This window comes from Suricata suricatta, chromosome 1 (genome assembly GCF_006229205.1).
Source record: "Suricata suricatta isolate VVHF042 chromosome 1, meerkat_22Aug2017_6uvM2_HiC, whole genome shotgun sequence".
In the NCBI taxonomy this organism is placed as follows: domain Eukaryota; kingdom Metazoa; phylum Chordata; class Mammalia; order Carnivora; family Herpestidae; genus Suricata; species Suricata suricatta.
The window spans coordinates 127,148,621-127,164,634 of NC_043700.1; the positions used below are offsets into that span (position 1 = coordinate 127,148,621).

Sequence of the window (16,014 nt, forward strand, 5' to 3'; positions counted from 1 at the left end):
CACGATGCCTTAGCTCAGGCTGCCATTATCTCTCACCTGGATTACTCAACTGTCTCTTCCCAATGCCCCTGTCTCTGATATCTTCCATCAGCAATTCCCCACCACAGTGACCCCATGCAGTACATAGGATGGGCATCTGTGAAGTGTGTACTTATGGGTGCCTGTCTACCCTGTTATGGGGATTTAGAAGTGAATGAAACTAAGTTCCTGCCCTGAAGGATTTTATGAGCTACTGTCAGAGATATAATTGGGTAATTCCTCTGATTAAAAACCTTTGATAGCAATCCATCACCAGAGAATAAGACCCTATTCTAGAGACACACAAAGCTGTTAGCAATGTGGCCTCAAACACATTTCCAGTCTTCTTTTTGTTTGTTTGTTCTTAACTCCTACTTTCGTTTCATTTCATTTCATTTATTTCATGTCATTTCAATTTTTAATTTGAGTATAGGTGACATACAACGTTACGTTGGTTCTAGTCCTCTTTTCAGTCCAAATCTTACTCTTTGCCAGGCGGACTATTGTAGCTGCCATTGTCTGAACATGCTGTTTTCTGTTTCCTCTGGTACTTCTTTCCTTACTTACAGAATTTATTAAAACTTTAAGACCTAGCTAGAAATTTTCACTTTCAGTGGTTTTCCTCACTACCCTCGCTGGACTTAATCGATGTCTTCTCTGTTGGCTATGTTTATACCTGCCTCCAGCACTGCCCACATTCACAGAATATTATAATTTTTTGCTGCACATCTTCTCCCCTACCAGGCTGTCCATTCCTTAACTGCAGGAAATATAATGTGGTCATCTTTGTATTTTAAGCCCCTACCAAAACTTCTGCCATGATAGGAACTCAGTAAGGTTTGTTTAATGACCAAAAGCGAAAAACAAAAACAAAAGGAAGAAGAGGAAAAGAACAGTGACCGGAAAGTTAGGAGGAGGGAAGTCTTCAGGGTGGAAAGTACTGGTAATAAAAGAGTTAACTACCACTATTTTACACCCAGTAAATGCTAAGGCTTAGGTGTCATTGTTAATGGATGACTAAGAGGAAAAACACTGATTGTCCCCAACAGACCTGTCATCCGTCTAATGGTTCATTGGTTCATTCGCTTAGGTAGGCTTTTCATAACAGGGAAGCCTAGCTTTACTACAATACTGACACATGGTGGGGAAGAAACTAGACTTACATCATTTATAAGAAAATGAAAACTGTAAGCCCCCTTTCAGCTCACGAATTTAGGAAAGAAAAAAGAAGAAAAAAAAGGCAATAAAAAACCAATGAAATGGCAATAAAAGTCTTAGAAGGTCAATACGAGATTCTGCCAGGATGCAGGTGATTTATGTATGAATGAGGCATTTTGGGGGATTAGGAAATATCGTGCTGGGGCTTTTGCGACTATGCACTATAAAGGATAGAAATATCAGGAAGCATGGCATTATTTATCAAGGAGGCCATTTCATTTGCTGTGTAAACTCCAGGAGAATGAACATGCAGAATTTTAACCAATCAGATACTTGGTGTTTTCTCTTGGCATTCCATCCATTTTACTCTGTAAACACCAGCAGACAAGCAGCTAACTAGCCACTGTAAGAAGGTGTGAGGTTACCAAAGTTTTCCGACATTACAACCATGGAGCACCTTGTATGTCGTTATAGGCAGCCAAGCCTAGCAGACAGAAGAATGAAAGGTGTTTCATTTTCATTTGAATTTCATGAGGTCTTATATTTAAAAAGAAATAAAAATCCCTGGTATTTATTTGAGACTTCTCTCAAATTATTTCATCTAGAAATAATAACATTAATTATAATTTTGCTAATTAGTAAGGCTTAGAAATACTTTATCTGCACTTAGCATAAACAGATGGCACACTGAATCAATATGATAATTCTGCCTCTCCATCTTGCAGTTTACTACCAATGTAAGCATTTTCTCAGTAGGAATGAGAAATGTAGACCCAGTTTTGGTATTAGTCTATGTCCAGACAGTTTCCATTTTTTAAATTATAAATGTTGGTATTTTTCCCGATGAATTGTACAGGATATCCATCCTCTTGAACCAATTACCTTGTAAGAAGTTTAAAAGACACAGCTTTAATTTTTTTGACTACTATAATAATTACTGCTCAGATCAAGCAACTCAATGCAATAAAAATACATCTGAGGCTATAAAAATCACTTGTAAATAGTAACAATAGAATTTTCTTAGTCCAAATTCACTGAAACACCCCCAAAAATTCAAATGAGGGCCTCAGAAGAAAAAGACCACAAAAAGATTTATTTTATTATATTTAGGGAGAATAATTTTTCGAAAAACATATTATATTTTAAAATTAAGGGTAGGATAGATAGCTTTTAAAAATAAATGTGAAATTATAACCCATGGAGTATTTTGTGCTAATATAAAGAAAACGGGGTGAAAGGCAAGGGGAAGGAAGGTAGAGAATAGAAAGTGAGGCAGTGGGTTTACATGAAAAAAGTTGGGAGGGGGATGGTGCGTCTTCTGGGCCCCAGGTAAAGCTGACTCTAGAAAAACATTATTTCTCTCAAAAAGGACCATTCCAACTTGTCAACATGCATTATGCAATCCAGGAAACATTATGACTCATATATGATCCAAGATATTCTCAGGTTTCAGGAGAAAAGGTCAACAGCTTCTATACATTAAAACCTATTACTATCTCTGTAATGGCCAACAATGAACTATTGTAGGTGTACAATAGATACACTGCCCATGAGCCACTCTTATTTAAACATTATCTTACATCAAAACATATATGAACTATTGCTTTCACATCTGTGTGACCATATGGCTATTTCAACTATTTTATTTGTATCTCTTAGGAAAAAATGGATGTGGTTTAGCATCAATATTTTGTCTCCCTTATGACATGATTTCAATTTATAATGTAGTTGCCTATTTGGAAAAAAGATGCTATTCAATGAATACCTCCAAAGCTCTAGGAATATGTATCAATTTTAAAGTGCCATTCAGAAAATAAACATCAAATTACTGTTTATCAATCCTTCTCTCTCAATCAGTTTGAGTGATATAAACTTAAGACTGTATTTTAACAATGATTCTAGAAAAGACACATAAGCTCAGTCTATGATGATAAGGCTTCACACTTACGGGACATCTTCTGGGACACTGACTGTTCGTCTATAAAGCACTCACTTTTACATGTCATAAGAATGTTAATCTGGAGTCAGTCTGATAACAAAAATGGAAGTTTTGTTTTCTCTATCCATGGAGCAGTTCACTGTGATGCATGAATCACAGGCACCCCAGCTATAATTTCTATTTCACTTAGTAAAACTGGTTTATGATAGTTCTGTGAAGTTTACTATCTTGTGACAAACAAGTTATATAAATAAATAAGTTATGTTGTTAGATAATGGACAATGACAATCATTAAATTTTTGCTAAAAATGTCATTTGCTAAAGAGTATCTTTGGCCCTTAAACATTGAATTAGTTCTGAGTTCAGCCACTGCTAAATTAAAAATAAATCTGAACCTAACACCCTGAAGGTGTTTTGAAATAGCACAAGATGATTTGAAATTCTCTACAGCACTAAAATAGTGACATTGTGACTTTGATTAATATTTATCTTTAATTTGTTGGACTAGTATAACAATGAAATTGATTTCAAATTTCCCTAAGTGAGGGATTCTTATTCTAGGCAGTGCATCAATTATCCAGCATCTTGCTCTCGTTAGGCATAAAAGACAATTGATAAAATATCAACCGACATTTTTGCTCTAACTCTAACTTCAGACAATTAAGGAGCTCAGATATTAAGAGAAATGACCCCTCTACTAACCATAAATATGCACCATTTTAGTTTTCCATATAGTTTTACACATGGGAGGTTATCAAATATTTGGAAGTATGTGGAAGAGTCAAGAAAAACTGTTTCCCCAATGTATTAGAGATAACTTGAAAATGTATAAATAGGAAAAGAAAATTCATAGTATAGTCTATTATTTTATAATTTAAGCCACATAGTGTATAATCAAACAATGCTTTTGTTATATTTCAAATTCTTATATTTTAGAGAAACTGACTATACTTCCAAAAAGATGATCTAGGAAATTCTAAAAGCGCATTATATCTCTGAGAAAGTTAATAAAGCCCCTAAGCTGGGCAGGAGTTAATAGTTATTTATAGGTTTCTATAGAAAAGGTACTATAAATTAGAATTTTGTAAAAATGGTTCTTAAAGAGCACAGTTAAATAGGAGTACAAATAAAACACATATTTAAAAAGTCTATAAATAGACACCAAATTTCCAGAAGCAAATGTAAGCCTACATTAGGCTGTCCATGTGGATTACAAAACTAAAAGGCCAAGACAGTTATATAGCACTTAACTTAAAACACTATAATCAAGACCACATATACAAACATTAAACTCTGCAAAAGGGGTCATAATGCATCTAATATGTACCACAAGAACCCAAATCCTAAAATGTCTTTTAAAATGTGGTGGCTAATACGAATAAATCTGAACACGGAAGAAAGGCTATTTGCCTTAAAGAATAAAAGTACCCTCAAGCCTCACTTTTTCCCCTCTTTGCTTTTACATGGTAATTGCAGACCACTTTTGGGATTTCTTTGTGTTTCTTGAAAAACATAAAGAACCCATGTAATTTTACAATTTTCAAACCCATTTTCTCCATATTTAACTGTGTGGAAAGTAGCACATTCTGGAGATTATATTTATGAGCACAGTTTATTTGTGAAAGCAGTCAATAGTAAACTGAAATAACAAACTTAAAATAACAATTTTAGTTGCTGCAACAATCTCCCTCTGCATTTTTAACTCCCAACTCCATCCCCAGATTTCCTTATTAAGCTTCAGAATATTTCTAATAAGGAAAAAAAAATCAACGATTTTACCTTCCATATCTTCTAGAAGAAAGGAAAATACTCTACAACTTGACAGTTTCGAATTCAATCTTCCTTTATTAGAGGTGTGTTTGTGGAAAGTGGGTTAGTACCCACTTCCTCCTCCAGAGGAAAGCTACCTCAGACTGGGGCTTTGCTGACTTGACTCTCATCTCCTTTTATCAGCTAAGGGTGAGAGACTAGTGACCACACATAATACTTCTGTAACTCCCCCTTAACAAATGTTTAGAAAGCTCGTCTTGACAGAAACTGATTACAGGGATAAAAATCACACCCCCTTGTCCCCTTACAACAAAGGGCTCAACAATGAGAAGATTAAAAGACAGGCTTTGAAGTGGCTGACTGTCCCAAGGTCTTTAAAGTCAAAATAGGCACAATGTGTTTTCCCTCATTAACTTTTCAGCATCTTCTTGTTTGAATGGATTGGAATCTCCTAAGATCAGATAGTGCCTAAAAGGGATTTGTTTGAGAAAGTTTGAGCAAAACATCTTTGAGAAAGAGGCTATAGAAAATAAATTGGAGTTGCCAATTCACTAAGGAATGATTGGGGAAGTTGACAATGTTAATGAAATGAATACTCAGGTTTTGTGTTATTATCAATTATGACCTAACCTATCCATTCTCACTCCAGAGTTAACCACTTTTTACTTTTTTAAGAACAGATGCTATAAACAAATCTTTCACACACTTGGCTTCAAAACAACCACAGAAGTTTTAAGTGGGCAAAGATTTTAAATCTCTACTTTATAAATAAAAATACTGAGGCATAGAGTATTTTTCACTTAAACATGCATGAAAAATTATAGATCAACATGAAATAAAATAGAACAAGCAGTGTTAGTATACTTAATAATCCTATAAGAACAAAATGCAGGTAAAATCAAGATTACATGGTTTCCCAGCTTGTGTTACATTTTCCTGACTTCTGTCTATTTGCGTGTTTGGGTTTTTCACTATGTGGCATTGTTATTTCTCTGGAAACTCTCAACATCCTTGGCTCCCAGACCTACTACTGTCTTGGTTTCTTCATTTCTCCTAGTTTAGCTAGTTTCTCAATGCTTTGTCATTGGACCTCTTTGTTGGTATAATAATGTATTATTTTCCTTCCCTCAATAACACCTCAGCAAGTGCACCCTAGAATTTGCACCAGCAAAACTAGATGACGCTGGCCCATGAATAAGCTCTGTTCTTTGTCTTTGGGTCTTTACTCATGGAATTCTCACTAGTTGAAATAATCTTCCATTACAATGTTATTTCAACCTTGGTTGCATTTTAGGATCACCAGAAAAGGAGAGGAAACATACTATAACATTTTTTATAAGTAACCCAGATGATCCAGTTGATTTCATTATTTAGCCAAAGTTGAAAAACCTATAAAAATGTCTCCATCTTTTCAAACACTGTTCATAAATTCTTTCAGCCATATGTGACCCTTCTGTCTTTCAAAGTTTCCCTTCTTGCAAATTTCCAATGATCTTTATCAAATCTTTTGTATGTAGAATTCTCTGAGCCCTCACATTCAAAAAAAGCTTAGGAAAGGACAGGTGACATTCCCACTCATTCCTTCATCTTTAAATCTCTTTGTTTCCTAAAACTATTCCTGCTGATTTGCTTGACCCAGAATATTTAAACGGCTTGAGTATTTAGTGCTCAACGGCAGGGAGTATTTAAAGATCCTCAGTGTCTTTCCTCACCAGTTTGGGCCAGTCCAGCAAGGTCTTTCTCCTGCTACCAGAAGACAGCTCTAGTGTGAGGCCTCATGTACAGGGCAGTCCTGAGCTGTCTTGCAGAGCACTGTGAGCTTCAGTCTTCTCTGGGTTTATCTTTCTTTGGCACCTTTTTGATTCTCATTGGAAATTCTAGTTTTACTCTAGGACTTCATACCAGTCTCTGGGATTTGGGTAATTATTTGCTGATTCTGGAATGCCACTTGACACTGGCATTGTCCCTTTATATTCTCTGTCACTACCTTCTAGCCATGTAGTAGTAACTATACACATTCTCTTGGAAAATCTTTGTGAGATGCTTCCTGAAACCCATGGACATTGTACCCTGATGGACTCATTAAGCAGGTAGTACCTGCAGGTAGTCGACTGGACCTGCTTCCTGATCTTTGTGTGGCTCCAGTTGTAGGAATTATGCCAGGCCCCATATCTGTCCTCACCTCCTGGATGTGTTTTTGCCTCTCAGAAACTGCCAGATGTTAAATCTGAGCCCTAGGTAGGTAAGAACTGCATCTTGCTTTCTTTCTTGTAACAGTTCACAAAGTTCTTGGCACACACTAAGTGCTCAAACTATTTTTAACAATTTATTAAAGTATAAAATACACAAGCTCAAAATACCTTTTTAATAATTAAATTTTCCCTATTTGAAATTTCTATCCTTCTCCCCTCTGGTTCCTTTCAGTCAAATGTTGCAATATTCAGAATTTTAAAAATAGAATACAGAAGAACCATAAAGATGATAATGTTCTTATTCCTCACATTACAATTCAGAAACAAGGGAACAAAAGGGCTTAATGACCTGGCTAAGGTCCTACTACTAGTAAGTAGCAGAGCTGAAAGTTAGATCTCCTAACTGCTAATGATGTCATCTTAATTACTGGGAAGGTCTAATGATGAACATGGTAGTAGATTGGAAAATGAGAGAAAAAGACTATTGATTACACCTATTAGAGACTAAAAGCTTTGCATACGTTTTATCTCATAATAATCAAATATTGATAATATTTGCACATTTTAAAGAGGAAACTGAGAACCCATAACTTAAATGTTTTTCTGACACAACTAACAAATGTTAGGCACAGATTTGGAACTCAAATCTGTCTATCTCCACAGGCCTATAGATTTTTCATTCCTAATCTGACCAAAGGGCAAGAAAGATAATCTAGTATAAATTCTTGACTTAACTAAGAAACTCCCTGAATAAAATCCTTGAAATGGGATCTTTTGATTTTTAAATCCCCCATCAAACCCCAAATTCCAATATAAAAATATTTCTTTGGGCATTTTCCTTTATTGAGGAGTCACTATGACTAAAGAATATAAAAATGCAACAAACATAGGTAATATTACTAGGTGAGCTCTCAAGAGCCATTACCCATGTTTACTGTTCCCTTTGAATAGCATTCAACTCATTTTATTCATAGCATGGTCAATAATTTGTTATTCAAACATTAGTAATTAACTTTCTGTTTCCCTTACTAGCCTGTATAATCCATCAAAGCACGGAACAAAGTTTTTGTGGTTAATGATCATAATCCTAGAATTCATAGTATATGCTTAGTATATATTTGTTGAATAAGTGAATAAATTCATTAATTACCAAATGGTATAATGCAGTATATCTGAGAACATATGCCTACATCTTCATCAAATAAATTTGGAACATGATTATATTTTGTTAACTCTTCTTTCAATCCTTATTTGATTTTCCAGATTGTCTACATTTTACCATCCTATGATGTCTTATATTTATTTTTATCAATCTAGGTCCCTGATTTTGAGTCATTAATTTTTCTTCATTTGTAGTTCCCATTTCAACTTAGTTCAAACTCATACTTCCCTCTTATTTACACTATCCAATGGTGACTTCAACATTCAAGGAAATCTTCCAGAAGAATTTAGACCTAATTAGGAAGTGAGGACTGGCAATCACCATTTTAAGGTATTATCAAACTTTTATCTATCCTTAGAAAATTTGGAAAACTAAAATACCATGTACATACCATTTAGATGATCGCTTAATACTTTTAAGAAGATGTAAGATATTTTGAAAGGCTTCAAGTCTATACAATTATTTAATTGTATAATTCCTTTGATTTGGGCCTAAATGTGAAGTAAAACTGCCAAAATTAACCATCTTGAATTATATTTAAGGGGAAAGAAATAGGCACTAAATTTTGCAACAATTTATTATAGGACTTTAAAATTTGTAGCCTTTTTTTAAATTTGCCCAAGTTTACAATCTTTTCTATAATCTTTTTTAACTGCTTTCTAAGACTGAAATTACCAAAATATTTATGATGTTGACTGTATGTAGTAAAATGAACTTAACTTTCCACTCATGACTGACATTAATGTGTATTTTGGAGAGAGATGTTCACTGTTGAAAAAGACACCATATTTATGTGTAGGGTGCCGACATTTCTCATCACCCAAATCTGGTTTCCACAGAATTAAACTCCTCAGCAAATTGGTTAAATGGGAGAGATTTCAACTTAGCAGAATATATTGTACATGCTGACAGATGAAGAAACTATCTTGAGGAAGGAGGTAGGGATGGGCAAAATAGGTGAAAAGGATTAAAAGTACAAACTTCCTGTTATAAAATAAGCCATGGAGACTAAAAGTACAGCAGAGGGAATATAGTCAATATGTAATATGTAATACACAATATGTGATAATATGTAATATGTAATAATGTTATATGGTAACATATGGTGACTATACTTATCATCATATGCACTGAGTGATGTACAAAATTGTTGAATCACTACGTTATACACCAGAAACTAATTATAACATTGTGTGTAAACTACACTTCAGTCATAAAAATCAAAAAAGAGGAAGGAAGGAAGGAAGGAAAGAAGGAAGGAAGGAAGGAAAGAAGGAAGGAAGGAAGGAAAGAAGGAAGGAAGGAAGGAAAGAAGGAAGGAAGGAAGGAAAGAAGGAAGGAAGGAAGGAAGAAAGAAAGAAACTGTCTTGTCAATGTAGATTGTCCTTGGTAAAAAATGCACTATTCTGGTGAGTGATGTTGACAATATGGTAGGCTGTGCATGTGTGGTGTAGGAGGTATATGGGAAATCTCTCCCTCCATGTCAGTTTTGTTATAAATATAAAACTGCTCTTAAAGAAGTCTTAAAATAGATAATATATACATACATATATATTTATTGACATGTAAAGAAAAATAAAATTGAAAAAGGAAAAGAAACTACTAGAAGTTGGTACATACAGTGAATGGAGAAATGAACCTTCTACACTAGCTTATAATATACAGTAAAACCTTGGATTGCGAGTGACTTGTTCTGCAAGTGCTCTGCAAGACCAGTAAACATTTCTAATAAATTTTAACTTGATAAACAAGCAATGTCTTGCAATACAAGTACTACATGATGCCGAAGGTCACATGATCACAACTGGGTCAATGGTTCTTGAAATTCACTTTGAAATACAATGCTGTGGATTAAGAGCATGTTTCTAGAATGAATCATGCTCACAAACCAAGGTTTTACTGTACTGTGTTATATAGTGATCTTCGCGTTTGCCATGTGAGAAGCAAAGGGGCTACAATAGAGTGCTGCTTGCTATTGTATTATCTACAACACAAACCTGACAGTAGAGGAGAAGGGGAATCCAGAGCTGCAGAGAAGCTCAGAGTGCTTAAGACATTGAAAACCATGGGTTTGTTTTCTCAGGTGGTAAATATGTGCTTGGTGATTTGAAAGCACAATAAGTATCACTGATTTCCATAGTTAGATCTGACAAATTCTTTGATTTGACAAAGATTTGACAATTCTTTGAAATCAAAACCCATGAAGTAACATACACTTGAGATGAAAGAAAATTTACCCCGAAGCTTAGCATAAATCATGTAAAAATTCCTGGACAATCTGTTCTTTATCTACTGTTTTTTTGATTTTTAAATGCATAAACAGCATGGTAAGGTTAATAATTATCAAATAAATGAAATACATACAAATCTGCTGCCCCCACAGATCATTTAACTTTATCATGTTCTTTTGCCATTTTGGTTACTATCCTTAGCACAAGTATTATGCTGTTATTTTTTCAATTGTTATTGTAATTAACATTTATATTTGAAAAAAAAATATTTTTTTATTTTTGATGGCTCATAGTTTCACAAGAAGGAAAATCTAATTTAATCTAATAAATGGCACTAACAACTTTAAGAAGACAAAAGCAAACCAAAATAACTACTGAGTTGAAAGTCCATATTTTATTTTTACTAGATGGACCCAGAGGATCTTTTTCCTAATTTGACCTGTAGAGTGACAGATAAAGGCAGGTAAGACACTGGTCAGGAATAAATTGTATCTTGTTCTATTTAATAAAAAAAAAATCCAAGGAGTAGTAATCCTAGTTTACATAAGGCAGCTGAAATGTACATGGAACATAATTTTACTGATTTTATTGTCTAGGAGAAAATGCATGGAACAAGATGATGTTGAAATTTCATTCAAAAGAAGCTTAATAAAATACTTTCCTCACTACTAGATACAGTATATTCCTATAAAATATATACAAGTGCTAAGGGCACTTGGGTGGCTCAGTCAGTTGAGTGTCTGACTTCAGCTTAGGTCATGATCTCACAGTTTGAAGTTCGAGCCCTGTGTCAGGCTCTGTGCTGAGAGCTTGGAGCCTGGATCCTGCCTCTGATTCTGTGTCTCCTTCTCTCTCTGCTCCTCCCCCACATGTAATCTGTCTGTCTCTGTCTCTCAAAAATAAATAAATGTAAAGCCCATGAAGTAACATACACTTGAGATGTACAAGTGTATGTTATATGTACAAGTGCTATATTTTTAATATTTTTTCAAGATAAAATTCTAATCTTTTGTAATAGTTCAACAACCACTGAAACATTTGGTACTGTACTCAGTTGAATTGCTCAGAGGAATGTGAGTGCTATGTGAGTGTAATTTTTCATTCCTTGTTTTGACACGGTCTCTTCAATGTTTTCACTAAGGCGACATCTTATATCATAAAGCTTGGCCGAAGGAAAGGAACTCAAGGTTGTATAGAAAATGGCAGTGTTATATTGGAGATAACGGGGAAACACTTAGAAATTGTTTTTTTTATTAATCTCTTAAGGTATATAACTGAAGGAGATTCATGAATAGTAAGATGCTCTGTAATAACAAATACTTTGGACTTTTACGATGAAACAAATAGATTATGGATGATCAGAAATGACAAGACTTGCATATCTTATTCTAAGATTAAAAACCATAAATTGACTCTTTTTAATATGACTAGAGCTTAATGCCACTTCAAAATTGGCTGAAAATATTATCTGGGCCTTGCTTGACTTTCAACTATTTAGGAATACTAATTATTATTTATTAATAGGGGTCTTATGCAGAATTTTTCTCCTCAATGTTAAAAGATGATGGAACTATTAGCAATTGATATTAATTATACCTTTAAAAATTGGATATCTCTTCTCTAGTATACATAAATGTGGGCTGTACAATTGTTGTGGCTACCTTTTTAAAAATAACTGGACACAGTCTTCCTGAAATTTTTACGAGAGCATTTAACTCATACTAATGCATACTGTGCTCCACTTTTAACTAAAAAGATGCAATTTGGTCTGTAAAAACTTTTTTACAGCTTGAAAACCACATATACATACATATCTGCCTGGATATAGGCATACTTGAAATTAAAGAGATAAAATAAAATTTTCTAAGTTCTTGCAACCACTTGAAGTAACAGATCTGCTAGATTCAGGAATAATTCAGCTAGATAATATGAGAATATTTTTCTTTATTATGAAAGTATTCCATGTTCCATTTTAACTAGTTACAAAACGGAAGGCTACTTCTTAACCATTTTAATATTAAAAAAGAGTTTAAAATTCTGAGGTATGCATTAAATTAATATTTAATTAAGTAATTATAATTCCTAAAACTGTATTTTCTATATATTAGCTTGCTTTCACAATCATGGACCAAGTTTTTATTAGCAAATGTAAATTCATTAAACCCCATATTGTTTGGGGACACTTAATAAGTTTTTTTAACAATTTATATAATGCCTAACATAAATCTTTATTAAATATAAAACTTTTCCCAGAATTTGCCCCTATTTCATTTTATTATATTCTAGATAGGATTAAATGTGCCATTATGTTCTTAAATTTTTATTTCAAAATGAATACCTATACTCATCACTCATTTTTGCTTTTTTTTTATATCACCCTGCACTAAATAATACATTTGCAGGTAGAAGCAAACATACAAAACAACAACAAAAATCTACTCAGGCTAACAAATATTTCAAACAGTTTTTAATGAGTTACCACATTTTGTAACATAGTCATAAAAATACAAGAGAATAGATGATGAAGAATTATATAGATATAGTTACAACAGAGAAATAGTATCTATAGCTGAAGATTTACATGAAAACTGAGTCTAATCATAGAGTAGTTGACAAAGTACACCAACCTCAAAATCAGGTCAACTTGGACTGCTATCTTTTTATAGATGAAAGGAAAGGTCCAATGAGGAATAGAAGACTGACTGCAAACTAACAAAGAATTTATCTTTGGATAAACTTTAGTCAGGCTCCTCTGAACTATCTTTTCAACCAGGTCTTACTTTTGTACTTTTTTTAAAAAGCCTATTTATAATGAGAGAGAGAGAGAGGGAGTGACAGAGTGTGAGCAGGGAAGGGGCAGAGAGGGAGAGAGAGAATCCCAAACAGATTCCACTCTCCACACAGAGACCAATGTGGAACTCCATTCCACGACTGTGAGATCATGACCTGGACCAAAACCAAGAGTCGGAGGTTCAACTGACTGATTCACCAGGCATTCCTACTTTTTCCCCACTCTTGATATCTGATGGGGTTCCCCAACCTCTACCATCCCCCAGGTGATGTCTGATCACCTGATCTGCCTTTATCAAGAATCCTGTTAGGTTAGTTTAACCCAAATTCCCCTTTACTCTTTTTTTTTTTCAACTTTTAAAACTATTTTAATTTTATTTTAATTTTTATTTTTTTTTGGGATACAATTTATATATAACACCCAGTGCTCACCCCAACAAGCACTCTACTTAACGCCCATCGCCCATTTAGCCTATCTATCCATCCAATACCCTGCTGGCAGTCCTTGTTCTCTGTATTTAAGAGTCTCTTATAGTTTGTCTTCCTCTCTGTTTTTATCTTATTTTTGCTTCCTTTCTCCTATGCTCATTTGTTTTGTTTCTTAAATTCCACATGTGAGTGAAATCATTTAATATTTGTCTTTCTCTGCCTGATTTATTTTGCTTAGCTTAATACATTCTACTTCCATTCACATTGTTGCAAATGGCAAGATATCATTCTTTTTGATTTGTTGAGTAATATTCTATTGCGCACGCGCGCGTGTGTGTGTGTGTGTGTGTATGTATATATATATACACCACATCTTCTTTATCCATTCATCAGTTGATGGACATTTGAGTTCTTTCCATACTTTGGCTATTGTTGATAGTGCTGCTATAAATGTTGGAGTGCATGTGCCCTTTAAAATCAGCACTTATCCTTTAGATAAATCCTGCTAGCACTGTTGCTAGGTCATAGGGGAGTTCTATTTTTAATTTTTTGAGGAACCTCCATACTGTTTTCCAGAGTGGTTGCATCAGTTTGCCTTCCCACCAGGAGTGCAAAAGGGTTCCTCTTTCTCTGCATCCTCGCTAACATCTGTTTTTGCTTGAGTTATTAATCTGAGCCATTCTGACAGATGTGAGGAGGTATCTCATTGTGCGTGTGATTTGTATTTCTCTGATAATGAGTGATGTTGAGCATCTTTTCATGCATCTGTTAGCCATCTGGATGTCTTCTTTGGAGAAGTGTCTTTTCATGTATTCTGCTCATTTGTTCCCTGGATTACTCGTCTTTTGGGTGTTAAGTTTGGTAAGTTCTTTGTAGATTTTGGATACTAATCTTTTATCCAATATGTCATTTGCAAATATCTTCTCCCATTCCATCAGTTGCCTTTGAGCTTTGCTGATTGTTTCCTTTGCTGTGCAGAAGGTTTTTCTCTTGGTGAGGTCCCACTAGTTCATTTTTGCTTTTGTTTCCCTTGTCTCTGGAAACATATTAAGTAAGAAGTTGCTGTGGTAGAGGTCACCTCATTGCAGTGATCTCTATATCTATCAAGATAGCCCCACTAACTAAAATATCCTTACTATTCTTTAACAAATATCATGAATAATTTATTTTTATTTTTATTTTGAGAGAGAGAGAAAGAAACACAAGGTGGGGAGAGGAGCAGAGGGAGAGAAGAATCTTAAGCAGCCTCCAGGATCAGCACAGAGCCTGATGTAGATTTCAATCCCACAATTTTGGGATTATGACCTGAGCTGAAATCAAGAATTGGATGCTCAACTGACTGAGACACCCTGTTGCCCCATAAATAGTTTTTTTGTTAAAGAAAAAACACATAGTCATTTTTTGAAGTAGTACCAGAAGAACTTCCATAAACCACGCTTATTATGCAGTGGCAAACCAAGGGCACTAATAGGGAGGTCCTAGAGGATGCCAAGTACCATGGAAGTTATATGTGTTTCATCATATTTGAAGCTGACAGTCAGAGGGGCTGAGCATGACAATCCATTGGGTTCTGTTAAGAAAATACTACTACTTGATTTTATATTATTTCCATAGAAGAAAAGAAAGAGATCCAGTATTAGTGATGTTCCAAATGTGACTGACCCCGGAACTTTCACTTAGTGCATACATTAGATGGTCAGTTTTGCTCTCTGAAGTTGGAGACTCAAGGGAAGAGGAACAGCTTAACAAGGTAAAGGAATTGAGAACAGAGATCTTACAGTTGCATTTGAGCTTTGAGTTTATCAAGTATACTATAGCTTATGGTTTAATGAAGTAATGGATTAGCACATCAATGTTAAGAACTAGTCCTCCATCCAGATGACCAACGGACACATGAAATGATGCTCAGCATCACTCATCATCAGGGAAATGCAAATCAAAACCACACTGAGATACCACCTCATGCCAGTCAGAGTGGCTAAAATGAACAAATCAAGAGATTATAGATGTTGGTGAAGATGTGGAGAAATGGGCACCCTCCTATACTGTTGGTGGGAATGTAAACTGGTGCAGCCACTCTGGAAAACAGTATGGAGGTTTCTCAAAAAATTAATAATAGAACTCCCTTATTACCCAGCAATAGCACTGCTGGGGATTTACCCAAGGGATACAGGAGGGCTGATGCATAGGGGCACATGTACCCCAATGTTCATAGTGGCACTTTCAACAATAGCCAAATCATGGAAAGATCCTAAATGTCCATCAACTGATGAATGGATCAAGAAGATATGGTTTATCTATACAATGGAATACTACATGGCAATG

At 34.7% G+C, this 16,014-nt stretch overlaps 1 protein-coding gene across 4 annotated transcripts in view; it reads right to left on the minus strand.

Moving 5' to 3' along the window:
• ARHGAP24 (Rho GTPase activating protein 24) overlaps positions 1-16,014 on the minus strand; it is a 484,571-nt gene that overhangs the window by 99,796 nt on the left and 368,761 nt on the right. The window lies entirely within an intron of this gene.